At 43.2% G+C, this 25600-nt stretch overlaps 1 protein-coding gene and 1 long non-coding RNA gene across 2 annotated transcripts in view; both read left to right on the top strand.

Moving 5' to 3' along the window:
- PRELP (proline and arginine rich end leucine rich repeat protein) overlaps positions 1–25600 on the top strand; it is a 160103-nt gene that overhangs the window by 38552 nt on the left and 95951 nt on the right. The window lies entirely within an intron of this gene.
- Positions 9938–13146, top strand: LOC135051102 (uncharacterized). Its single transcript, XR_010242037.1, has 3 exons — positions 9938–10351; positions 12873–12981; positions 13070–13146. It is a non-coding gene; the product is annotated as an uncharacterized LOC135051102 (long non-coding RNA).

The following is a 25600-nucleotide window of genomic DNA, read 5'->3' as shown; positions in this document are numbered from 1 at the left end:
ATGATGATGAGGTGGACATCTTGCCTCTGTAGAGCCAGTTTGTGCAAGGAGAGATTAATTGCTTCTTTTTTGGTGGGGGTCCAAACCAACCCGTCATTTCAGTCACAGTCGTGTGGCAGACCCTGTCACTGAAATGATGGGTTGGTTAAAGTGTGCATGTCCTGTTTATACAACATAAGGGTGGGTGGGAGGGCCCAAGGACAATTCCATCTTGCACCTCTTTTTTCTTTCATTTTTCTTTGCGTCATGTGCTGTTTGGGGAGTAGTTTTTGGAAGGGCCATCCTGCGTGACACTGCAGTGCCACTCCTAGATGGGCCAGGTGTTTGTGTCGGCCACTTGGGTCGCTTATCTTAGTCACACAGCTACCTCATTGCGCCTCTTTTTTTCTTTGCGTCATGTGCTGTTTGGGGGGTGTTTTTTGGAAGGGCCATCCTGCGTGACACTGCAGTGCCACTCCTAGATGGGCCAGGTGTTTGTGTCGGCCACTAGGGTCGCTTAGCTTACTCACACAGCTACCTCATTGCGCCTCTTTTTTTTCTTCTTTGCGTCATGTGCTGTTTGGGGGGTGTTCTTTGGAAGGGCTATCCTGCGTGACACTGCAGTGCCACTCCTAGATGGGCCAGGTGTTTGTGTCGGCCACTTGGGTCGCTGAGCTTAGTCATCCAGCGACCTCGGTGCAAATTTTAGGACTAAAAATAATATTGTGAGGTGTGAGGTGTTCAGAATAGACTGAAAATGAGTGGAAATTATGGGTATTGAGGTTAATAATACTTTGGGATCAAAATGACCCCCAAATTCTATGATTTAAGCTGTTTTTTAGGGTTTTTTGAAAAAAACACCCGAATCCAAAACACACCCGAATCCGACAAAAAAAATTCGGTGAGGTTTTGCCAAAACGCGTTCGAACCCAAAACACGGCCGCGGAACCGAACCCAAAACCAAAACACAAAACCCGAAAAATTTCCGGTGCTCATCACTAGTTTATATAAGGTCCCTCACTTGACAGTGCATGTCTGAGCACAAACCAAGCATGAAGTCAAAGGAATTGTCTGTAGACCTCCGAGACAGGATTGTCTCGAGGCACAAATCTGGGAAAGGGTATAGAAAAATATCTGCTGCTTTGAAGGCCCCAATGAACACAGTGGCGTCCATCATCATTAGGGAGGTGACCTTGAACCCAATGGTCACTCTGTAGGAGCTACAGTTTTCCTCTGTGGAGAGAGGAGAACCTTCCAGAAGGACAACCATCTCTGCAGCAATTCACCAATGAAGCCTGTATGGTAGAGTGGCCAGACGGAAGCCACTCCTTAGTAAAAAGCACATGGCAGCCCACCTGGTGTTTGTCAAAATGTACCTGATGGACTCTCAGTTCATGAGAAACAAAATTCTCTGGTCTGATGAGACAAAGATTGAACTCTTTGGCGAGAATGCCAGGCATCATGTTTGGAAGAAATCAGGCACCGCTCATTACCAGGCCAATACCATCCATACAGTGAATCATGGTGGTGGCAGCATCATGCTGTGGGGATTTTTTTAGTGGCAGGAACTGGGAGAATAGTCAGGATAGAGGGAAAAATGAATGCAGCAATGTACAGAGACATCCTGGATGAAAACCTGCTCCAGAGCGCTCTTGACCTCATACTGCAGCGACGGTTCATCTTTCAGCAGGACAACAACCCTAAGCACACAGTCAAGATATCAAAGGAGTGGCTTCAGGACAACTCTGTGAATGTCCTTGAGTGGCCCAGCCAGAACCAAGACTTGAATCCAATTGAACATCTCTGGAGAGATCTGAAAATTGCTGTGCACCGACGCTTCCCATCCAACCTGATGGAGCTTAAGAGGTGCTGCAAAGAGGAATGGGCGAATCTGCCCAAAGATAGGTGTGCCAAGCTTGTGGCATCATATTCAAAAAGACTTGAGGCTGTAATTGCTCCCAAAGGTGCTTTCAAAATGTATTGAGCAAAGGCTGTGAATACTTATGTACATGTGATTTCTTCATTTTTTATTTGTAATAAATTTGCAAAAATCTCAAAAATACTTTTTTCACGTTGTTATTATGGGGTATTGTGTGTAGAATTTTAAGGGAAAAAATTAACTTATTCTATTTGGAATAAGGCTGTAACATTACAAAATATGGGAAAAGTGAAGTGCTGTGAATACTTTCCGGATGCACTGTATACTACTTCTTCCATCACAGCCAATAGACTGCGCCTCACATATGTCATACTGTCCCAACATCAGTTGTAAGATGGCGGGTTGACAGAACATGTTCAAACATTGAGGTGCGGAGTGTGATCAGATTTCTGCATCTACAGGGCACATCAGCAGCTGATATTATTCGCCAACTTGTCGAGGTTTACGGTGATAATGTCATGGAAATGGGTTTGGGTTTTAAAATTGGAGTCTGATTGAAATTAGGTCTTTATGCATGGTTGTGTGATGACCTAATGTGCACAGTGATGCAAAGTGATGGGTAAGACAAGTACCTGAATGGGGAAAGGGGGAAAGAGAAAGTACAGGGGGAGACAGGCATGAGACATGGGGAAACAGAAGAGTTGACGATGTTGAAGCCATCAAATGATTATGCCAGCCACGTACAGGGGCAGATGTAAGAACTGTCGTTATGAATGTTCCGACACCTGCAGCTATGGATGTCGACAGCTGCGGGTGTCAATGCTCTATCTGCACAGCAGGAAAAGCGCTGTCTGCTCTCTGAAAATGAGCATTGGTATGACTTACAGGGCTGCCAGGCTTTTGAGTAATAGACTCAGGACTAGGCCAGAGGAATATCCTCATGAATCAAGATACTGTAGCTGAGGGGTCCTATTACATGATCCTAAAAAAAATAGGAATAATGGGTGAACATATAGGGAAGGCCCTGGTCACAAATAATTTCTTTGATACATATAAATAACATTAACAACAAATATTGACGCCTCCATTTGTAGTTTTTGGTTTGAAGGCAGGGGCGAATTGGTCATAGGGCTCACCAAGAAGATTCCTGGTAGGCCGACATGTCTGTGGGGCCTGTTTTCTGTGCTGTCATGTGGCCTCACCCCCCCATGAGAGGCAGCGCACTGCGCTCAGTACACTGCATTTCTCCCATTCACTTTGTTATTCCATCTCTGCAGTACAGCAACTCTGCCATCCAGTGATGCTGCCATGGCTACACGGAATGTTGTACTGCCCATGTCGGGCCACTTCTACAAAATTTACAGGGCCGCTTTTAGTTCCCAATCTGCCCCTAGTCTCAGACACAACTGCAGCAAAAGACGCAAGGAAGGCCACAATTGTGTATAATCAGGTCCTATGAGGTAGACCCCGTCCCCTCAACAGACTCCACCCCCGCAACCGACAGCACTCCCATTAGTGCTGCTTCCATAATTTTCCATCCCAATCCCTGTTTGAAGGTCATATTTCCATTATTCATAAGCCAGGCAAAGATCCAATTTCTTGTTCTATTTACAGGCCATTGGCAGTAATTCAGAGTTGATCACAGCAGCAAATTAGTTAGCAGTTGGGCAAAACCATGGGGTCATTCCGAGTTGATCGCTAGCTGCATTCGTTCGCTGTGCAGCGATGAGGCAAAAAAAATGGCACTTCTTCGCATGCGTATGCGGCGCAATGCACACGCGCGTCGTACAATTGTAACAAACGATGTAGTTTCACACAAGGTCTAGCGAAGCTTTTCAGTCGCACTGCTGGCCGCAGAGTGATTGACAAGAAGAGGGCGTTCCTGGGTGTCAGCTGACCGTTTTCAGGGAGTGTTCGGAAAAAGGCAGGTGTGCCAGGAAAGAAGCAGGTGTGGCTGGTGGAACGCAGGGCGTGTTCGGGACGTCAAAACAGGAACTGAACAGTCTGAAGTGATCGCAAGCGCTGAGAAGGTTTTGAGCTACTCTAAAACTGCACAAAAAAAGTTTGTAGCCGCTCTGCAATCCTTTCGTTCGCACTTCTGCTAAGCTAAAATACACCCCCAGTGGGCGGCGGCATAGCGTTTGCACGGCTGCTAAAAACTGCTAGCGAGCGAACAACTTGGAATGACCACCAATGTGCACTGCAGGTGTGGCAAATATAACATTTGCAGAGAGAGTTAGATTTGGGTGGGTTATTTTGTTTCTGTGCAGGGTAAATACTGGCTGCTCTATTTTTACACTGCAATTTAGATTTCAGTTTGAACACACCCCACCCAAATCTAACTCTGAATTAGGCCCATTATCCTTAATAATAAGACTCAATTATACTAAAATAAAAAAAATTCCTACAAAGAAATGTAATCTTGTTTTCCCTTTTCCCTTCTCTTATTAATAATGAGCATCTAATAAAAAAAAATAAAAAAGTAAGTACTGCAAAATATCCATTTTTCTTCTTTTTGTTGCTGAGAAGGCAATGATCAGATTTCATGGCCCTTTCTGTTTGCCACACTAGAGTCATATTTGCTTGGAGGTAATATCCTAAACAGCTATTAGAGCGCTTTTCATCAACCCTTCAGCTAAATAAGCCACAAATAGATCTTCTGGGCTTCTACTTATTGGAAATGGAGATGTAAAAGGTTTTCCATTGTCCCTCTTATAGTACAGTCAAACTTTTGTCAATCTGAATTATGCAGAGCAACAATATTCAAGAAATGAAAGTGGGAAATTGGAAATACAAATGATACATTTTCACTGATGATATCTTACTTATCTTTTACTTTTTTACCTTTTTTCTAAATTGTTATTAGAAAAGATCTCTAACTAATATTCTGAGATATCAGAATATCAATTTAAGTATGCCCATATCTCATTAATGATGAACTGGCTATATCCAATTTAAGTTGAAGTCTAAGGCTGGGTAAACCCATGGCAATATGCACCCGATATATTGTCTGATACAGTGGATCGGACAATATGTTGTTCACATCGTCCAGTGTGTATTCAGTATATCGTTAACAATACGCGCTCCCATGGCTCGTTAGCGATGCACAATATCTTAGGTTTTCAACTTGAAATCTAAAGATATTGTACAAGATGGCATGCACCTGGATGCCATCACTGACGAGAAGCAAATTATATTGTTCAGTGTGTATGAACGCTATCATTTGCGGGAGGGGGGGGATCTTGCACGATGTCACATCTGATGTGACATCGGCAAGTGTGTACCCAGCCTAAGAAGATGACATATACATGTAAAATATTATTCTAAATGTACGTAATTCCCATCCCTATTTGTGAGGGAAACATATGTGATTATGAGATACTGCCTCCTGTTTCAGAAGAACTACTGATATTAAAAAGAAAAGTGATCTCCTCATGATGTTATACTTATTTCAGACAAACTTGCTTGTGATTTCAAGGATACTATATATATATATATATATATATATATATATATATTACTATTACTTTTACAGGACACATAATTAGGCATCTCTCCCCACTCCAACAATTATGCTACTATGATCCAATCAAAAAGGGTATAATTTCCATTACATTGTATACAATATATTGTGAATTGTTCATTATGAACCACGAGCAGTGCTTAGGTTATTCCCCATGTGAGGAAGCTTGGCATGAAATTATTAGTACATTTGCTAAGAGTAAGACATTGATTTTGGCTTTGAGGATGGAAAAAATCCTATAAAATGTATACAAGTTGTTGCCTAGAAGACTCTACAGAATCTGCCAAACACCAGCCTCTCAATTTAGGCACCATTGTGGACAAAGAGGAGAACTGCTCTATGGCCCTCATTCCGAGTTGTTCGCTCGGTATTTTTCATCGCATCGCAGTGAAAATCCGCTTAGTACGCATGCGCAATGTTCGCACTGCGACTGCGCCAAGTAACTTTACTATGATGAAAGTATTTTTACTCACGGCTTTTTCTTCGCTCCGGCGATCGTAATGTGATTGACAGGAAATGGGTGTTACTGGGCGGAAACACGGCGTTTCAGGGGCGTGTGGCTGAAAACGCTACCGTTTCCGGAAAAAACGCAGGAGTGGCCGGAGAAACGGTGGGAGTGCCTGGGCGAACGCTGGGTGTGTTTGTGACGTCAACCAGGAACGACAAGCACTGAAATGATCGCACAGGCAGAGTAAGTCTGGAGCTACTCTGAAATTGCTAAGTAGTTAGTAATCGCAATATTGCGAATACATCGGTCGCAATTTTAAGAAGCTAAGATTCACTCCCAGTAGGCAGCGGCTTAGCGTGTGTAACTCTGCTAAAATCGCCTTGCGACCGATCAACTCGGAATGAGGGCCTATATTTGGTAGTCCTGTCACAAAATGACTAATATACGGAAGGAGGTTACCAATCTATTCATTTCGATTCGTATCAATTAATTTGTCCCCATGATCGGCATTTGGATGGTTACCTATTTCAAACTTTAGTAAGTATTCTGGTATACTAGACTATAACCATCTGCACACAGCCAAATCTGATAAACATTATAGATATTAGGCTCCCCCCACCACTCCTCAGAATGTTGTAAATGATATTCAAAGCAAATCCCCCATCTGTTATGGAACAGAAGCGAAATCTTTTATTTAAATTTAATTTATTCAATTACCTTTAAATTGATAGACCAGATTTGTTTGTATAATCTTGTAACACAGTGGCTCCCAAACTGGTTGCTGGAGGGCACTTGCAGAGGTGCCACGAGTTAGTGGTCCAGGACCAAAATAAATTATTTATGGTCAATGTGATAGGAAAAACCAGTGACAGTGGTTGCCAGTCACAAAGAGAATAGCAGACCTGTCCATCACTACATAAGTGAACCTAAGGTTGACAGGTAAATTCTCAGAAACTGTTGACCTTGAAAAAAAATGCTAATACAGTACTCCAGGGCGCAGTGGTTCAAGAAAGTTTGGGAACCACTGTTGTAACACAAATGTTCTATGCATTGAATGCATGATCCACATATATTTTGCTATAGTGTGATGTCACTTTGAAATAAACAGTGCAACAACAAAAAATAAAATGAAAGTACTGTACTCATTGGACAAAGGTCACCACCGCTACCACTATGAACACCACAGAGCTTAGAGGGGCCTGGCTATACCATATATTTTCAGTTCTGTAGCACAGAGCAGTTTTCACTGGATATACAGTAGGGATTCTTCCTTGCTACCAAGGGTCACCTCTGCGCCATCATCAGCAGTAGTCCCACTCCCTGCTGGAGAAGAGATTTTCTGGCTTTCTTCTGCCACTCATCCAGAAGTATATTTAATAATAATTGTAGCAGTACATAAAACAATGCAATCCTCCTTTTGCATTCAAGGGTGGGCTGCAGGAGATCCAGATGCCTTTTCCACATTGTGCATGTGCAGCTGGAAAGCCATGCAAGCACAGTTGTCCGGCCAGTGTCCACAGGTGGAAAATAAATATGCAATCACTTTACTTCTTACTGACCCCGTGTCCAGGCAATTTAAATTCACACATCTGAGCTGAAGAAGAATTTATGCCTATATATGCAAATAAGTGTTTTTAATGCATGTGTCTCCTCCTCCTATTCATGGCAAACACATACAACTATACACCATATGTTTGCATGCACAGGACAGGAAGGAATATACAGGTAGATGGATGAGGAGAAGCCAACCTCGACCTAGGCTTTCCTTTAGCCCAGTGGTTCCCTAACACAGTCCTCAAGGCAACTCAACAGTCCAGGTTTTAAGGCTATCCATGCTTAGGAACATGTGACTTAATTAGTACCTCAGTCGGTTTGAGTATAACATTTGTGTACAAGCAGGGATATACCTACAGCCTGGGTTCTTGGGGTGCCATGAGGACTGCGTTTGGGAACCACAGCCTTTTCCAGATCATAGTGATAAAATAAATTAATGTTATTGGAATGCACAGCATAAAGGACAGAGAAGCCAAGAGCTTGGGGACTATCCAACTGCATATAAGATCCTTGGTGCAGCATATTTCTGTTAATTGTAGCATAATTGTGTGGATCAAAAGTAGTCAAAGTAACTCAATTCCTATGTTATTTCATCAACCAATTAGTCATTTTTATTGCTCATTTATTAGAATTGTCATAATCTCCCTTTAGAAATAACAAATTGCATACCAGGGTGAGCAGTGAGTTTCCATTTTAAATAAAGTGTCATATTTGGATAGGAAATTACTAGTATGCTAATTATTTAGCATAATTATTAAAATGTTCTCAGTGGTTAATTGGTAAAGGAGACAGTGCAAGTTATTAGCAATCGGTCCCCAGCAGTTTTCTGTTTTTTAATATTGACCAACTGCACGGTACCCCTTCTCTTGCTGTCTATCAATTGCAACTTACTTCATAATGTATTATTCCGTACGCTATATGCAGTGGCTGGAATAGAATGAGTAGGAATCCTATTTTCGGCCATTCGTTATTGGCGACCTAGCAGGTTCAGGGCAGGTGTCCTGATAAGAGACAATGGCCAATATTTACAAAAAAATCGAGTTTGTCTGATTTGTGTTTTTTTTTCTAAGTCCCAACACGGGAATTCACTAAGCACAAATCTCGGCAGTGTTTGGACTATTCGTAATGGTTTGAATGACAAAGTTTAGCAATACGAATGAATAGACCATCGGTCAAATGCGGCTGTTATTTCATACAACACGGGTATTCACTATTCATTCGTATTTGGGTGTTAGTCTCTGGGTGCTCAATTGCAGTCTTTATTTTTTACGAAACGTTAAAAAAAGCGGCAAAAAAATAGACCTGCTTTTTCCAGGAGTGTTTACATGTGTTGCAACTAACAAATCACTCACACCTGAATTAGGATGCCTATAAAAGGATCTTAGGCCCATTTCAATCCACCTACTCTCAGAAATGGCAGCAGGACTGTGGGCCAGTGATATTTTGTGTGCTGTGGAATTCCGCAGACTCAGACATCAGCCTGTAAGTACCCAGGGCCAAGAAACTGAACATGGTCAGCAGGTTGTACAGGTTCCGCGGAGGCTGCGCAGGCCTCGTTTTTTTAGGGGGCATTTAAACTTGAACGCATTGTCCGATGATACGGTCATACAGATGTTCCGTCTAAATCGTAACAACATTTTCCATCTGTATGACCTTGTCAAACTGGGCCTAGACCCTGAGACAGCATGCTCTCGCTCTGTCTCAGGCCTGCACAAACTCCTGGCTGTGTTGCACTTTATGGCTACTGGCAGCTTTCAGGCTGTGTCTGGGGATGTCATAAGAATCTCACAGCCCTCATTTTCAAGAATATTAACACAGGTGATGTATACCTAACAACCTCCTCTGTTTTTGGTTGGTTTTAATTACTCGGTGGCCAGTTCTGTCCTAAAATCTCATGTTTAATTTTCTTTCAAATATACGCACAGGTGTTGGCTGTTTTGCAGTCCCACATCGATGCCTCAATCTGCTTCCCTACCCAGGAGTCTCAGTGGCATGCCGTCAGGGTAGATTTCTATTAGCTGGCTGGCATGCCCAATGTGCTGGGAGCCATAGATTGCACACACATTCAGCTGAGACCACCTAGGGGCAGGCAGCACATCTATACTAATCGTCATCTAGAGCACTCCACAAATGTGCAGGTGGTTTGTGATGCAAATCTCAAAATAATGAGTGTTGTTGCTGGTTACCCTGGGGGCTGCCATGACTCCTTCATCCTCAGTCAGTCATCCCTCTTTGATAAGTTTGAGGATGGACAAATGCCAGATGGGTGGCTGCTGGGTATGTAATTTGATATGTGTAGGCCTGTGTCTACTTTGTCCAAATACAGGGGCAGATGTATTATCCTGGAGAAGGCATAAGGAAGTGATAAACCAGTGATATGTGCAAGGTGATAAAGGCACCAGCCAATCAGCTCCAATATGTAAATGATCATTTAGGGACAGATTGCCCGCTGCCTTTATTACCTTGCACATATCACTGGTTTATCACTTCCTTATGCCTTCTCCAGGTCAATACATCTGCCCCACAGTGTGTTACTTATGTGTTGCTGTATATTAACATGAATCACGTTACTATATCTGTCTTTTAGGTGATGGAGGATATGGCTGTTTCTCTTGGCTTCTAACTCCATTGTCCCGACCTGATACCCCTGCTGAACACAATTACAATCATGCACATAAGTCCACGCGGAATGTGATAGAAAGATGTTTTGGTGTGCTGAAATCTAGGTTTCGGTGTCTGGATAAGTCTGGTGGCCTTTTGTTGTATAGTCCCTTGAAGGTGACTCAAATTGTGTTCTGCTGCTGCTTTCTTCATAACATGTATTTGCAACAACATCTGCCACATGTTGAGGAGTAGGAGGATGAAGAAAGCAGCCAGCAAGCAGAGGAATTAGAGACATCTGGTGATACTTGGAGTACAGATGTAGGGATGCAGGTTAGGCAAGACCTCATAAATCATTATTTTTAAGGTAAGTTTTGTTTGCTTCTTTCATTTGTTGTGTAAGGCTAAATATATGTTGCCCCATTTTTCAATTAAAAACCATTACTCATTATGTGTCTGTCTCCTTGAGACATACAAACATACCCTCGCTTTATGCTATACAAATGTAGCATGTGTATTGTGTTTATTTAAAAACTCAAAACAACAGATTATGAGTTGTATGCATGAAGTCTGGATAAGTGTTAATAAACTTGGATTGAAAATTTATTACAAGCACACATAATCCACATAGTAATTTATTTTGTATTTTACTTTATGATTGTGTGTAACGTCCTAATGCACAGGTTCTCAAACTCGGCCCTCAGGACCCCACACAGTGCATGTTTTGCAGGTAACCCAGTAGAAGCACAGGTGTATGAATTACTCACAGACACATTTTAAAAGGTTCACAGGTGGAGCTAATTATGTCACTTGTGATTCTGTGAGGAGACCTGCAAAACATGCACTGTGTGGGGTCCTGAGGCCCGAGTTTGAGAACCTGTGTCCTAATTAAACAGTCCTCCACATATAATATGTTAGCCTTGAGGAATACATGTGTCCCTATGTGTGATGCTACATCGTATTTAAGGAACACAAACTTAGTCTCATCCAAAAAAAAATATTTCATAATGTTTGCTGCAGTAAACTTGCTGATCTGTAAGTAAATACACAGTTTGCCACATATATACATTATTATACACATTATTTGTGTGTTTTTTTAAAGTAAAATTTCTTTGTTTCTGCATCATGTGTAAGAAACTGATTACTCATTTTAAACACACACAAACATGGCCCAACAATAATGACATTCATTTTGGCACTGAATTATCTAAATTCAATCACAACATATTAAAACCTTTTTAGCCAACTCAATTGTGTTATTCTTGTAATGTTGTATAGAGAAGAAAGGTAAAAGAGTTAACAATCACATTGTAATTTGTATTGGTCATGGATGAATCTGCATGGCTGCCAATTATTCTGCCTGCAGGATATGAGAATGATTGGAATCTAGAAAGAGTAATGATTAGAAAAAAATCAAGTGGTCTGTTTACTTCCTGCTAAAGACATTCTGCCTGGCTGCCAATTATTGTGTCTGCAGGATATGAGAATGATTGGAATCTAGAAAGAGTAATGATTAGAAAAAAATCAAGTGGTCTGTTTACTTCCTGCTAACATCTATGTGCAGCTCAAACAACATTTCCCTCCTCCAAAAAAATTCAAAGATGGTAAAGAATAAATGTGCGTACAAATTTCCTGTTGTTGTTTGTACCACTTATAATTAATGATGTTGTACAAATTGTCAAGGAGCTAAGTGTTATATCTATTTTGACAAACATACACTTACTAAGTATTTTGATGTACTTCTCTCAAATTAAAAATGTGAGGTTTATTTGTTAATTTTTTTGGGGTGGCTGCTTGTCCTGCCCTTTGCCTTTACCACTGTCATGTTGGCGTGCTCTGGTGGAGCGTCTTGGTGGTGATGACACTGGCGTGATATTTGGAGTAGTCGTACCAGAACTGCTGCTTGTTTGCTGTTGGTGCATGGATCTGAGTGTTTCATTGAGGTTAGTAAGGGTGGCATTGAGTTCACGTGTAGCAGCATTTTGATTGTCTACAATTCGGAATAAAGTTTCATTTATCTTTTGATTGTTTTGAAAAATGTTCATATAGCTTTGCTGTTGTCAGTGCTGTTCTTCCATTAGTCTGTGCTGTTCTTCCATTATGCGCTGTAAGTTGCCCATGACCTGTGTAATGTCTGCACGCATGAGTTCCATGGTATTGCCAATTCTCGTGGTTTGTTCATTTTGTCTACTCATATTTCTGGTTATTCTTCTGAGGTGACATGGTAGGCTTGCAAACATTTGTGTCTGCCTACGCAGGCAATCTTCATTAGTGGCCTGCTGTCTAGCCCAAATGTTCCAAAACACGTGATCAGGGCCTTGTGTTACTGGTGTTGTTGGGCTGTGTTGTGGTGGTGGTGTGCTTTGCTGTGGTGGTGTACTCACAAGTGCCGGGGGCCTGATTCCTTGGCTTAATGGCTGGATTTCTAACATGATTGTCTCATCCATGTCACTGTGTTGCTGTTGTTGCGGAGGGATGCTGTTACCAGGACTAGAAGCTGAAATTTAGAAAAATTATCCGTTAGCTATCCATATGTTTGAAAAATTATAACAAATCACTACACATGGAACACATGTCATTGACTGTTGCTTTCAGATATCCTGCCTAGCAACATCATCACTCATAACTTAAATACATACATATGCCTGTTTGTGGCAAATGTGTCTGGTTACTTCATTGTGAAAACAAACACATTAGTTTTATTGTAGATCAGACATACTCCACCATAAAAACACATTGTAATCCATAATGTGTTGCCTTATAGCTTTTAAAAAACAAACATAGTAATGTTTTTATATGTATTTGGCAATGTTAGGTCAAACACACATGTGAAAATTTGTAAAACAACCTTACTATTTTCCAAAATTAAACATGAGTTTCTGTTGCAGCATCTTACACACAATGTGCTACTGTATGGCTGAAGTGGACATACATATCTTTACAGGATGTGGACAAGGCCATTTTGCTAGGATTCCATTTCATGTTTTACTGACTTCGGTAAGTATATCAGATTTTGATGTGTTTTGACATAATGCGTTTAAGTAAAAGTTTTATTACGATCTGAAATGTATTACATTTATTTCAGTTTGATACTCACAATCAAGATGAGGGGAGTGTGGTTCACGTCTTGGAGGTGTGTCCAAAATTTGGAGTGGGGGGACCGAACATACTGTCGATAATCTTCATGGCGGGGTAGCCTGCTGTGGTTGGCCCTGGACATCAGACCTTGCTTTCTTTGCTGCCACATGTTTTTTTTGGTGGTGTGTTACAGAAGTCCGACTTCTGCTGCTCCAGACTTCTTTTGATGGACCTAGTATTGAAATTACATTTTGTTATGGCCATTCCTTTACAAACATACCCTATACTACAATGGACACTTTACCTGCTTCCGCAGCGTCATCATCATCAGATGTCATGGGAGTTACTGCAGGATGACCAGTACTACTTTTTTACAACACTGTAAAACCAAAATAAAATCTCATGTATTCATGCTATTGTTGGTAGATCCACCCATTATGCTTATAAACATTAATTCTTTAAAAAATGCTTGTTTTATTTAAAAAAAAAAAACATAAGGACTGTAAACCAAAAAACCACTACATAAAACAATAAACATTGTCCAATAGCCATATGCACTATGGAAAGTGCAACACAGGAAAACATGTACAGGACACAGACATAGGACACAAGTAAAAATACATACACTAACAACCAAAAACACACACATCTTCATTTTGTAATGAAAGGAAAAAATTTACAGATGCGATATAGAAATTGCTCTGTGATGTGGCACTCCAAACACACATTACCACTATATGAGCCAAAAAAACAATAACCCCCCAAAAAAATAAAAAAAAATAAAAAAAATTAGACTGCAGTGTTGTGTCAGGGTACAAATACAGACTCAAACTGAGCAAACAAATAGTGTTTTTTTTTTTTTAAATTATTACATTCAGTAATAATGACAGTACACATGTAAGTGGTTTCTAAGCCACTTCCCACTACTCCAGCCTCTAACATGACAACCACTGTTTTTGCAACATTGCACATGGATAACCTAAATATAAAACATAGTCCAAATTAAAAACTTAAAAATCTGCAAAAGGAAAACATTATTGCTGGACAATTCAATGACACACCAAGTCCAAACTACACATGGAAAATATACAGAAAAAAAACACATGACATACAATAAAGTAAGATGTTACATTGGCTTTTGTAGAAAACATTACCAAAAATTTTTTTTTTGCTGACACACACTTGAAGATGGGAGTAATATGCAATGTCACATGACACACATTTGAAAAAAAAAAAGAAAAAAAAAAAGAAGTAAGGTCATAGAATGTTAATGCAAATACACATGCTCACCATTCTTCCTGGGCCTATCTGAATCCCGGACATGGGTTGCAGAGACTACTTCAGGAGGCATTACACTCCGCATAGGCTCCTCATACACCAGATATCTTGCAATATAGGGCTGCCCACCACCGGTTTTTCGAGCCGACTTCGCCTCCTTGGCCATTTTGGACTTGACACGTTGCTTTATGTCATAGTACTGTTTGCGGCACGTGTCCTCCGTCCGCTTGACCACCCCCTCACTATTGACAGCAGCAACAATTTTCGCCCACAACACCGTCTTCTTCCGTGTTGGCACCTTGGCGGACTCAGGCCCAAATAGCTGCCACTGATACTTCCTCAGCTCCCGCACCAATGCCACATTTTCTGCATAACTAAACTTGACATTCCGCCCAGTCTTAGTAGTGGTGCGTGGCTGCGGAGCTCTCTGACTGTCACTATCACTGTCACTTGAGGCTGCTGCAGCAACCTCACCCACCTCCTCCACCTCACTAACCTCACTCACACTCACCTCCTCCACCTGACCGACCTCCTCCCCCTCACTCACTCCCTCCACCTCACCCACCTCTGAGTCACACATAATTGTGTGTCTAAACACTTAACACAGAAAAAAAATACAAACAACACACTCCTCCACTACCACTGCACAAATCACACACACACACACACACACACACACACACACACACACACACACACACACACACTGACAAGGGACTATAAATAAAAAATACTTGGACAAAAAATTAGACAAAACCACAAAAAACAATACTACAAGAATGACAAGACTACTTTCAAACACAATACTACACTCAGAAATCGCAAACAACACTCCTCACCAAACCAAAAACTCACCTACCTCCACAGCACAACCTCCCTCCTCACCACTAACTAAACCCACGAGGTGCGGACGGTTTGGGGCGTATTTATATGGTTGCGCACAGACACTCCTACATCTGAAACACAACCAATCATGGACGGGGATGAAAAACAAAACTAAAAATGAAAATGCGGCCGGGGTTTAAAAAAAACCCTGCCGCGTTTAACTTAGAAAATAAACCAGCAAAAACAACAAAAACACGTACGCAAACAACAATGACGGCCGTAAATGTGCCAAAAAAAAACGACTGGCATCGACATCGGAAAACACGAAAACCATAAAGTCGACTGCTTCGTGACTTTGCGTATATAGGCCCTCATTCCGAGTTGATCGGTCGCAAGGCGAATTTAGCAGAGTTACACACGCTAAGCCGCCGCCTACTGGGAGTGAATCTTAGCTTCTTAAAATTGCGACCGATGTATTCGCAATATTGCGATTACTAACTACTTAGCAGTTTCAGAGTAGCTCCAGACTTACTCTGCCTGTGCGATCAGTTCAGTGCTTGTCGTTCCTGGTTGACGTCACAAACACACCCAGCGTTCGGCCAGGCACTCCCACCGTTTCTCCGGCCACTCCTGCGTTTTTTCCGGAAACGGTAGCGTTTTCAGCCACACGCCCCTGAAACGCCGTGTTTCCGCCCAGTAACACCCATTTCCTGTCAATCACATTACGATCGCCGGAGCGAAGAAAAAGCCGTGAGTAAAAATACTTTATTCATAGTAAAGTTACTTGGCGCAGTCGCAGTGCGAACTTTGCGCATGCGTACTAAGCGGATTTTCACTGCGATGCGATGAAAAATACCGAGCGAACAACTCGGAATGAGGGCCATAGTTTCAAAAAGTTGCATGAAAATGCACCCGATACAAAACGAGTTAAAACACTACACAAACCGACTCAAACACGAATATTAGTAAATATTGGCCAAGGAGTTATATTTACCAACTTTGATTTTAAATTGATCTAAATTGATGTTTAGATTAGGGGCTAAAAAGTACATTTACTTACAGTTTTTTTTATATCGATTTTTTTTAATGCTAGTAAATGTGAGTCATAGCCCCTGAATCACAATATCAATTTAGATTGATTTAAACTTGCTTAAAATCGACCTTCAGTATATATACTCCAAGGAATAAAGGGGAGAAAGGAAAAGTGGACAGTCTCGCTTTTATAGTATTTTCTAAAATGAAATGTGCAGCAGTACAGTTTTGGAGTGTCACCTTTCTAAACTGTGCTATTTTTTAGCTAATATACACTAACTCATCAGTTTTGTTTAATATCCTTAAACAATAATATAAGAGCAAGTTTGTTTATTCACCATAGACATGTATATTATCCATATGTCCAAAACCATGGTTTGAGCGCTTTCTGATTTAGAGTTATCACTGCTCTGTAAATTCTAATTACACATTGTGGAACCAACTATCTCACCTGCATTGCTGTCAAAATGACCTATCAGGACTTGGCGTTCTGGCCTCTGGTTCTATAGATAAGTCTGGCTTTTCTCTCCAGCAACTAGCAAGCTGCACCTTTCGCATGGACTTCATGAATATGGCTCTGCCTGTCAGTGGCAGATTGGGCCGGGGAGCAGGGTGCCATCTGCCCTCTGGGCTAGTACAATTCTGCAGAAATAGGGCCACCAGTGCGCTGTGTCTGCATATACCAAGGGCCGGCAACGGGGATGGGGGGGGTCAAAGGGGACACCTGTACCGGGCCCCAAGGATCAGAGGGGCCCCAAGTATAAGCTGCTCAGTGCCCAGCAGGGATGTGAACTGTCTTGTCCAAATAGGGCAGCAAGCTGTAGGCGGTGTGGGCGTAACCTCTGAGTGACAGGAGCCTTTTACACACAGTGACTGTGCGGCATGAGTGTCCGAGTCCGACACTGTTGCAGGCAGGTACAGGACATGGCAGCAGCTCCATTGGCCAGGATTCCCGTGCCCTGCGCCGGCTTCTTCTGGTGTGGTGTAAGGGCCACATGGTTCCTGCTGTGCAGTGTTCAGGTGTGGATACTGGGAAGTCTCTCCCCGTAGAAAGGGTAGATTGGTGAGGGGATACAAGGCTTTGGCATGGGGTGGGGGAGCTGGGAATGCAGCATGGAGTCATTGGAGAGAGACAAACAGTGGGGTGTGTGGAAAGAAGGGAGACACAGACTGTGGTGTATGTAGGGGAAGAAGATATATATATATATATATAGATATATATAGATATAGATAGATAGATATATAGATAGATATATAGATAGATATAGATACATATAGATACATATATAAAACTCACGAAAAGGTCCGGCACTCTAGACAATCAGCAACAGCCCCCGGTGCCCGAATTCAGAAGTTATACAGGAGGATTAAAATAAATGGCACTCAGTAAACAGCGGGTTAAATGCGGTAACGGTCAACGTTTCGGAGACCTTTAATCTCCGTCGTCAGGACAAACATACAAACTTTCAAATTACATACCTTATATAAGTCACCCAAGTGCTAAGGTTCGTTCATGCCCGCTTCCCGGCTTGGTCCCGCCGACGTCACCGGAAGAGACCTCATACCCGCGTCATCAGCAAGCCAGCCGGAGAAGGAAAGGCTGAACTTGTGTTTACACCATCACCATAACAACGCATTTTACATTCAACAGGACAGCGCTCTGTACAATGTAGAATAGAAAAGTAGTTTATATACACAATAGAAGTACCGGTAGTTAATGTAAGATAACTCTAAACAGCTCTATCTAGTTATATATTACTCACTCAGCAGCATCAAATTCTATAAAATATCTGGAGTATTACATATACTATAAAGTGCATAATAATAATTAATAATTATCAATAATTAGTCAATCTGAAATAGTATTAACTCTAAACCCCAAGGAAGCTTCTGTAAAGATAACTGTTCAATAAGACCAAAAGGTTGTACGGTTTGTAGCGTATAAATCCACTTTATTTCACGCTGAAGGAGCATTTTGTCCCTATTGCCCCCTCTTTAACATGGGGTACCCAATCGATCATTTTATATCTTTACGTAGCTAAATTGTGGTGGAAGTCACGAAAGTGCCTTGCCACCAGTAAATCATTAATTTTAGCTATACTGGTACTAGTTACAGAAGTGTCAAATGCTTTTCTGATGCTAGACCGGTGTGCCGCCATCCTCTCCTTAAAGCTCCGTATAATTTTACCTACATACATAAGGTCACAAGGGCATCTAATGTAGTAGACAACATGAGTACTGGAGCAGGTTATCAGATATCTAATGTTATACATTTTCCCCGAACGCGGGTGAGCAAAGGACGCCCCTGTCTCCAGATACTGACAAGTAGTACAGTTAATACACTTGAAGTTTCCTGGTTTTCTTATCAGGAAATGGGTTACAGGATCTTCAGTAAATCCTGCTGCCAGTCTGCCTGCCCCCTCCGGCATCAACAATCCCCACTCCCTAGCCGCGGCGCAGGTGGAACAAAAGCTGCAGTGGCCACCGGCATAAGATGTGTATGAAAGTCGTGCAGCGGAAGTCTTTCATAGCCCTCCCTGTGCCGCATACTCTCTGAGCCCTGGAGCCTCCTCTGCGGGTGATGTCACAGAATTGTCTCCCCACCACAGCCGCACCCAGATCCCCAGAGGCCCTGACTCCGCAACACAGCAGCTGGCCTGCCGGCCTGGAAGCCTCGAGATGGCTAATGTAACGGATAGAGTGGGTGACATCGCGGAGGGTCATGTCTGGACGCTGAATCAATGTAAAAGGTGACAGTGCTGTGCGGTGCAGTGGGTGTGCAGTGTCACTGACACTGCACAGCCCTCTCACCTTTTACATTGATTCAGCAAGTCAGTCAGTTCTGACAGCCAGCCACTATTGTTAGCGCCGGTGTTCCAACGCGCCGCATTACAGGGAAGTACACACTAAATAAACTACAGCTCCCAGCAGCCCTTAGCGCCGGAGCATTCCGGTGCTAAGGGCTGCTGGGAGCTTTAGTTTATTGAGTGCATCTTCCCTGTAATGCGGCACGTTTGGACACCGGCGCTAACAATAGTGACTGGCTACTTGGCTGCTGTGCGAGTCTTTGGGAGAGCCACTACCAAAGAGAGGAAAGCAACTTAGCTGCTTACAGGAGGAGAAGCAGGAGAAGCACTACCCGCCCCTCCCCCACTCGCAGTACCCCCAGGCCTCATCCACATCACCCCCACACCGCCCCTCCCCCACCCGCAGTGGCACCGCCCCCCCACGGCCCCCACCCACGGCCCCCACCCACGGCCCCCACCCCTCCCCCACCCACGGCACCACCGCACCTGCCCCTCCCACACCCGCGGCACCTCCGCAGCCGCCCCACCCACAGCACCCCCAAACCCCATCTGTGTTGGCTATGGACCACTTCCCCCATCTGCAGCACCGCCATACCCGCCCCTTCCCCACCTGCGGCACCACCGCAACTGCCCCTCCTCCACCCGCGGCACCCCCGCAACCACTCCTCCCCCACCCGCGGTGGCTCTAGACCCACACCCGTGGCACCCATGCACCCGCCCCTCCCCCACCCAACGCACCACCTCACCCGCCCCTCCCACACCCGTGGCACCTCCGCAACCACCCCTCCCCCACCCACAGCACCCGGCCCCCCTCCCCATCCGCGTCTCCCCCGCACCTGCCACTCCCCCAACCACAGCACCTTCTAGGTGATTCATCGGGCCCTGTGTGCGCTGTTCACGCCGTTGCAAGTGGCTACGGCCCCTTAACCATCGCACGTCCTTTGTCCATGCATTATTTAATTACTCACAAAACTATGATTGAAGGTAATACTCCATATAATAAAAATATTGCACACCACAAGGGCGTACAAGGGTTAAGGGGGTGTAGGCCCTTACGACGGTGTGAAGAGCGCCCGTAGGGCATGATGAACCACCTATTTCTTTCATATGAGTCTTTTTTTTTCTCAGTGTCTACACTTCATCCTTCTGATAAATCTATCTGCCAGAACAAACAATGGCATATAATATAACTGTTTATATTGTGCATTGCTAAACAAACTCTAGTCTTATACGGTCTTAATCGATGTTTAGGGCAGAGGGTTTTAAAGATATCGATGCTAAGATGGCAAAATCAAATTGACTGAAATACTAATTAAATCACCTGTGCATGGATATCCTTAAAACCCAGAATGTTTGAGTGCCTTGAGGACTGGGTTTGGGAACCTCTGGTTTAGGGGTTGAAATCTTCAGAAGAAAAGCATTTTGGACAGGATGTTTTAAACAAAATTAATATTGAAAAAACAAAAAACAAATAGAATGATTGGGAATGGCCTTGTATTTGGTTGTACAAGTCCCCTGAGAATGTGTCTTCTTCTTTTTTCCATGGTACCCTGCAATTAAACTTTCATCAACCATAATCAGATCTGTATTATAACAAATGCCTTTAAAAAAAAAAAAAATCATCTATGTCATGTAATATTTCAGCATCAATAATAATAGGTGACCATTATAACCGTTGGTGATGCAATTCTGCAGTAACCTATAAACCTTTGAATCCTTAACATGAGGACTTTATGACAAGAATGCATATGCCTATTGAAGGTACTGCAAAAACAGTGCACAAACTAGAGCCGGATTTAAGGCCATATGGGCCTGGGGCTGAAACTGTTCAAGGGCCTATTGTGAGAAGCAGAGGAACTGTGACCAGTTCTGTGTGAGTGTGACCAGTGCTGTGTCCCTCAATGTGTAAAAGCAAAAAATTGCATCATTTTGTGAGAATAGAAATACAATTTTAACCCTTATGATTTATGGCCAACTGTGTGGCCACCTGATGGTTTGTCATAATCATACTATCATAATGATGGGCTTATTTTAAGGGGAGGCATCGAGCTGGAGCTCCATCCACCCTATTATTAAACTGGCCCTGGTACAAACTTGTTTCCCAATTTTTGACTTTCAAATTTCCCTCTCTAATAGGATTATCCTATCTCTGGGAAAGTACGAAATGACAACCAGCAAGACTGAGCACCATCACGCAATTTTAATTTTCACTAATTTAATGTGTTATTCCTATGTGACACCTGATACTGGCGTAAAAGAGATGATATTTAAAACTCTTGTATGTTCTTTCTATCTGTGTCAGTTATTGAAAAGTGTGAGGCTGCTTGTTCTCCTGCTTTCCCTCCATCTTGTGTGTTTAGTGTGCTGTGAAGGTGTTTGTGTGTTTAGTGTTTCAGAATGGGCCCAGGGGGGCATCCTAAATACAGGTCTATCTCACCAAATCCAGCCTCCTTGTGTCTCTCCCCAATGAATCTCCAGCTTCAGCGCCCTTGTCTTTCCAGCTCCCCCGTGTCTGTCTAGCTCCAGAACTCTTCTGTCTGCAGCTCCAGCACCCTTCTGTTTTTCCAGCCCACCCAGTGTCTCTCCAGCTCCAGAACTCTTCTGTGTCTCCAGTTCCAGCACCCGTTTGCCTCTCCAGGCCTCCTTTCACTAAGCACCAATGGCCAGCATCAGCGGGGAGCAACCAATCAGATGAAACCCAAGGGTATAAATTAGAGATGAGCGGTTCGGATTTCAGGAAATCATAACTTCTCTGAACACAGCCCCCCGATCCATTCACGAGACCGGCTCGCGAAGTTCCCACAAGGCTCGGGATCCTGGAAGAGGCCGAACGTCATCATCCCGCATCGGATTCTCGTGAATCTTCAAGTCTATAAAGGCTCGGCGTCCTGGGGCTCAGCGCCATTTCACTGCATACTTCCAAGCTGCGAGGAACCCTGCTGTGTTGTGCACTGTCAGTCTGAGTCCTTTTAAGGCAGGCTGTCAGAGTGTCCATCAGGGGCTGTGTCAGTCAGAGTGTCCATCACGGGCTGTTTGTGGGGCTGTCTGTCAGAGTATTCATCAGGGGCTGTCTGAGGGGCTGTCAGCCAGAGTGTCTATCAGGGGCTGTCTGTGGGGCTGTCAGTCAGAGTGTCCATCTGGAGTTGTCTGTGGGGCTGTCAGTCAGTGTCCATCAGGGGCTGTCTGTGGGGCTGTGTCAGTCAGTGGTATAATGAGGCTGTGTCAGTCAGTGCACATGCCAGAAGGGCCGATGGGCAGTTGGGCTGGTCTGGTCCCATAAAGAGTTGGGAAGGCCACGCGCAGCACAGCCTCCGGCTCTCTGGTTTAGCTGCCTCCCCAGTCTCCATGGTATGGGGTCGGGGGCACTCCCCCCGGACTCATGGCGTCATCATAGAAATGTGGGGGGTGCCACAAGTCCACGCCCCCATGACTCGTGGCACTCCCCGTACATTGTGACAATGCCCCCCCGTGACATGCGCGTGCGTTCACAGAAGCCCGGCCCAAAACGGAGGACCAGTCCGTCGCTGTTCAGTGTAGGATAGTGTACAAAAGAGACTGTGTCAGTCAGTGTAGTAGTGTACATGAGGGGCTGTGTCAGTCAGTGTAGTAGTGTGCATAAGAGACTGTCAGTCAGTAGTGTACATCTAAGGGGCTGTCAGTCATTGTGTCCAGCACAGCTAGTGGGTTTTTTGGTGCTGTCACGGTCCATATAAGGGGCTTTGGTGCTGTCACTGTGTCCAGTGATTAGTCCCATAATTCCATCACAGTGATACTGCAGTGACTACACAGGCCCCACCCTCTTCGCTCACAGTGCGTGTGTGAAAGCGGTCTGACTCCACACAGTGTGGGACAAGCTGCGTCCCCCCAAAAAACAAAAATCTTGTTTGCTGTTTACATTGTTTTTGTTGTGTGCACTGCACCCCAGTACACCAAAGTATAGTACCATGTGTGAAAGCGATCTGACTCCACGCAGTGTGGGACAAGTTGGTGCTCAAACCCTTCGAAATAGCCACCTGTGAAATGAGTTCTGATACTGCTAGCTTGAGCCAGGTGGTTCCCTTAATTAGGTTTTTGGAAAAACAAGTAGAGAAATTGAAGGAGGAGATAAAACAAGGCAAATCCGCAAAATATGCCGGACTTGTAGATCAAGTCCTTTTTTTCACTTCACCAGGATCCAAGGGTTGCCAATATCTTGAAATCGTATCACTACATTTTGGCAACCATGCTTAATTCTATGTTCAAGTCGTAAGCTGTGTCTTTCTTTCCAACTGACACAGATCTTAAGAGATGCAGAGAGCTCCTGGTGAGCAAGTTATCAGCTCCTGAGACATCTCCTTCTTCAGTTTCTTCCGAAACAGCCAGGAAAAAACTAATTTTCCCAAAAGACCTAGTGGGGATGTAGATCAGTCAAAACAACATTTTGACATCTGGTCGGGTCTAAATGAATTGGCCAGTATTAGTGACACTTCTACCGTAACTCCATCTGATACAGTCTCCATCCAAAGAATGGTGGAGGATTATTTTAATGATACACCATAAAAGTAGACATGTCACAGAGTCCCTATGTGTACTGGAAGGAAAAAAAAGTCAATATGGAGGCACTTGTACAAATTGACTTTGTATTACTTAAGCTGCCCACCCTCCAGTGTGTACTTGAAGAGAGTTTTCAGCACAGTTGGGAACATTGTGAGTGAACGGCGTAGGAAGCTACTTCCTCAAAATGTGGAAAAGATGATGTTCATCAAAATGAACTGGAAATTTTACAAGGAAGAACTTTTCCAGCAATTACATTGAAATACAGAGACATCTGTAATGGTGGATTCCAGTAGGGATGAATTAATATTGTGTGGTGATGATGATGATGATGATGATGATGAGGATGTACACACTGATGAGGGTGAGGATGGCAATGGCGATGACATCTTCTTGACACTGTAGAACTGCTGCTTTAAGGCAGTTAGTAGCTTGTTTTTTGGGGGCACAAACAAGCCAGTCATTTCAGCTACAAGTGTGGCAGTCCTTGTTGCTGAAATGATTGGTTTGTTAAACTGTGCATGTCCTGTTTAATATCCAACATAAGGGAGGGTGGGAGGGCCCAAGGACAATTCCACCTTGCACCACCATTCAGTCATCCCACTGCTGTGTGGCAGTGTTTCATAGATATGCTACAAACTGCCATCTGTTTGTATAGCTGCTCTGTCGCCTAGTAGTAGGTAACCAACCAGCTCGCTGCAGACTTTGACCTAAAGTGAATGAAAACAATATTTTGAGCTACAAGGTGGTCAAAATTGTCTGGAAATTACTGGAAATTAATGCCATTGAGATTAATAATACTCTAGGGACAAAAAATGAGAAATTATGTGATTTTGTAATTTTTTGACAATTTTTGAAAGAAATCCAAATCCAAAACCCATCACGGCTGTTTGGCAAATCCAAATACCGCCGACGAATCAAAATCTAAATCCAAATCATTGGGTCCGGTGCACATTTCCTTCCATAGCACTTCCTGGTGTCGTAGCCTGCTAGGGCTCCAGCAGTGTATCCTGCCTAGGGACTATAGTGCAATATTATCTAGCACCCCTTGACTTTGCTCCTGTAGACGTGTCCTGGCTTCCCTGAAATCCAGACCTGCTCCATAATCTGGAATCAAGTCCTGTAGCTGTGTCCCAGCTTTCCTGCAATCAAGACCTGCTCTGCAGTCTGAAATCAAGTCCTGTAACCATGTCCTGGCTTTCCTGCAATCCAGAACTGTTCCACAGTCTGGAATCGAGTGCATTAGCTGTGTCCCGGCTTTCCTGCAATCCAGTTCTACTCTGCAAATTAGAGTTCAAATACTGCAGCTATGCTCCAGCAATCAAGAGAACCCTGCAGCTCAGCTTCTAACTTCATCGCTGCATTCTAACCATCTGTACTTAGTAATACTGCATGAAGAAGTCCTATATTAGGCCACCAAAGCTTCTTGCCAAACCTTGCACACTCCTCCTCTGCAGCAACTCTAGAATGGATTCACAAATGAATCCTTGTCTGAGATACATAGAATCGCCAGTCTCGAGATAACACACATTTTCTTCACTTCAGCTCTTCCTCTCTTATAGCATAATTTTCTTGTAACAAATTTTCCAATATCTCTATTTGCCACCAATATCTCTATTTGCCAATATTCTTTGGATCTCTCTCCGGGGGCTCGTTGCTGAATGACACCGATAGGCCTAGTTAGGCGGCACCATCTATAGATGGCTTTGCCTATTGGGCACAAGCTCCAGAAAATTTTGCTTTCCGGAACTTGATACATACAGAGATTGCATCAAACCTCAAAAACTGCATTTGTTTAGATTTGACCACATTTTAGTTTTAGTACATTCTGTCCTCAAAAAAATATATTTATCTTTGCAAATGCCTCTGCCCTTCATAAAACCATTATGCAATGATGGTATTTATTGTAATCGCAGCCATATTGATGCTCATCTTTTTAGTTCATTATTTTTCTTTTCTTTTTTTTCAAATAATTTCATACACTTATTCCCCACTCTAGTGTGTCTGACATATCTCTTATATATTTTCAAGACACATTTTTTCCAATTTTCTGCTCTACAACA

This window comes from Pseudophryne corroboree, chromosome 2 (genome assembly GCF_028390025.1).
Source record: "Pseudophryne corroboree isolate aPseCor3 chromosome 2, aPseCor3.hap2, whole genome shotgun sequence".
Taxonomy (NCBI): Eukaryota; Metazoa; Chordata; class Amphibia; order Anura; family Myobatrachidae; genus Pseudophryne; species Pseudophryne corroboree.
Note: the sequence above shows the minus strand (reverse complement) of the source record. Positions and strands in the feature narration are given on the sequence as shown.